The following is a 3,173-nucleotide window of genomic DNA, read 5'->3' as shown; positions in this document are numbered from 1 at the left end:
TACGTTCGCGTTCGTTAAATCAGATTACAGATTTTCTAAATTTAATACAGATTTGTAAAGGTTCATAAAAAGTGAGAAGTAAAACATTAGACTTTTCTTTTTTAATTATCTATTAGTATTTGATTACAGTACTTCTTTATAAGTTTATTAATCAACGGACAAATCACATGTTAAAATGGAAATCTTTTGTGCAAATATTTGATGATGAACACTGATAAACATTTTCATTCAAATTTAAAACCAATTTGAATATGATTTGAATGTGAATTTGATACATTTTATTAGTGAAACAGATAGAGCAGATACATATTTTCTATGAAAATATCTGGCATCTTTGTGCACAGCTGATAAAACACAGACATTCAACAGAGTTATGGTGACGTATAGCGGAAAGGAACCAGTGCTACTACATTTGCCACAATGGTTATTTGATTAGTGTTTAACACGCTCTATTTGGTAATATTAGAATCCGAAACAGTTTTATTTATATATAAATATCAATGATATAATTAAACTAAAGTCACGGATACCAAAAAATACTTGTTGATGATAATTTAAAGAAAAAAAAATAATTTTTTTTATTTAACATTATGAGAAAACTTGGCAACCTTGCGATACGAAACGAGATGAAAACAAAGCGCAATCAAGTGAATTAAGTGCAAATTTTCATCTCATATTTTTCATTGCTTTTATTGCTTATCAGGTAATTTCAGAAGTCTTTAATCGTCGAATTAACAAGTGGAAAGTGAACATTACTAACTATAAAGTCATCCAACATTGAATAGTGGTGTAATTATGTGAAATAGTGATCATATTTTGAGACGAATCGATTAGTAAATATTCAGATACATGATGAATTGTAAAACTTCAAACGAAAGTGGTTCCTAAATCAAAAAGTGAGTTTATTTTAAATGAAAAAAGCGATCGTTGAAGGTTTTTTAACTATTTTGTTCAATTGGAAAGTGTGGCAAAACATAGAATAAATGTTTTAAAGAGTTCCACAGCTTTGTTCAGGTACGTTTAAAGATATGATTAATATTCAAAGTTATGAGGTAAAGGAATGAGATGGAAATTGGAGCTGAGATGAAATAGGGAGCCCTAACCCTACTCAGTATGAATGCGGGCCGATCCACATCGCGTTTGCTTATCAATGGACATTTTTCTCGCTCGGTCGAAATACAACGTTCAGTAAGTCAAGGCGAACCCATTTCAATGCATTTGTTCGTGTTGCAGTTGCATCCATTGATTAAGGAGCTTGAGCGAGTTTGCGGGAATGACTTGCTGGTAGCTTACGCAGACGATATCACCGTGATCGTAACATCCAACGAGCAGATAGAAGCGATGAGAATGTTGTTCGCACGTTTCGAGACAGTTGCCAGTAGGGATGTCCGATACCGAGTCGATACTTTGAGGTATCGATACTTTTTTTCAAGAATCGAGTATTTTTGGTATCGATATAGCATCAGAGTGATACTGTTAGTATCGAAACTTTTGGTCTCGATACTTATAGTATCGCAACGGATTGAAGTCAAATCGCATTACGACGTAAATTTTTTGTTTCAATTACAGAGGCTTTAACCTTAAGGTCATTTGCCTCTTCGGGCCAGAAAAACTTTCTAAAACTTGTTCAAGATTGGGAATCGAACCCAGGTGGGCTGCGTGAAATGCATCGACTAAGAAAGTGAAATTAGCGAAAACCATCAACAAAACAGGCACATAAAGGCCATACTCTCAGAGGATTCAAACATTTCAATATTTCACACTCATTGCTCTCTCTCTCTCTCTCTCAGTGCGCCTGTGGGAACGACGCGAGATTGTCGAGTACGAATTTCAACGAGCGCTAGTCCACGTCATACAAATACATGCGCGAGCTTGGTGCTTCCGTTCCGTACGTCCCTGGTCCCGTGGTAATAATAATAGTAGTTCAATTTAAACCGCAAAATTTGCACTGACGAGCCGAAGAAAAAGAATATGTGCTTTTGCACAAACCAACGAAACTCCTAAATGTTCAATAGGAATTGGTTTTTAGTGTAGTATCCGTGTATCGACATAAAGGTTATGATATGAATTTTTTTGAGAAAATGAGTGGAATGTAAAATTCTTTGGCGTGGACCAAAAGTCACGAAAGGCGAGGTGCAATCTATGCGTATATTAGTTTCACAACAAATTCATAGAAAAACCTGCTGCTGCTCAAGTATCAATTGATACTTACAGGTATCGATACGCATATAGGGTCAGAAAGTTTTTCTGGCCCGAAGAGGCGAATGACATTAATGTTTCAAAAAAGCGTGCTACCGATGGACTTTCAAAAAAGCGTGCTACCGATGGACTACTGAAAACCACTTTCACTTTTGCTTACGAAAATATGTTGAAACTCGATGGAAGACTAAATTTACGTTAAGATCGACTTCGGTCAAATTTCCGGGTAAGTATAACTTTATTACCAAGTCTAAGTTCGATGTTCCGGAAGATATTCTAAAAAAAGAAATTTTCAAAGAAGTTCCTGATCTGGCAGACGATTTGTGGATGTGGTGAAACAACTGCTCCCTTCATCACTTACGGAACAAAAAACGGTGCGATTTACATAGAAGAGCACCTTAAGAAGCGTCTCTTACCAGTTCTTACTGCCAGTTTGCTCGAATGGAATAATACCGAGCCAACGAAGCCAATATTACGACCACCTAATTTGCCGGAACTTCACCCACTTGAAAAATTCTTGAGAGTTATAAGAACGGAGCTTCGCAAACATTCCAATACTATTTAAATATAGCTGGAGTTGAAGATGGGTAAAAAACAGTGGCTGAGATTCCTTTTTTGAGTCTAATCAGAGGAGCCGAAATTAATTTGTTGAGCCGTCTACTGACAAGGACTACCGATTGGAATAGAGGCAAGTTTAGACATTGTTTTACGGTTTTTACTTTGTCGCTTTTAGTTACGTTTAGTTACCGTAACCACACGGAGAATCCGCAGATCACAAAATTACAATATTGCAATTGTTGTTTCACGCCCTGATTGTTTCAACTAAAATGTTGTTGATTTAACTAACATATCTGTTGATTTTGTCATAACCGTTCAGGTAACCGAAATTGTTGTATTCAAATGCTGTCACTTGGCGGAGAACGAAGACAGCAAAACGCAGAACAAAAAACCTCTTCATTTCACCAGAAGCGTTT

Source organism: Malaya genurostris, chromosome 3 (genome assembly GCF_030247185.1).
Source record: "Malaya genurostris strain Urasoe2022 chromosome 3, Malgen_1.1, whole genome shotgun sequence".
Taxonomy (NCBI): domain Eukaryota; kingdom Metazoa; phylum Arthropoda; class Insecta; order Diptera; family Culicidae; genus Malaya; species Malaya genurostris.
Note: the sequence above shows the minus strand (reverse complement) of the source record.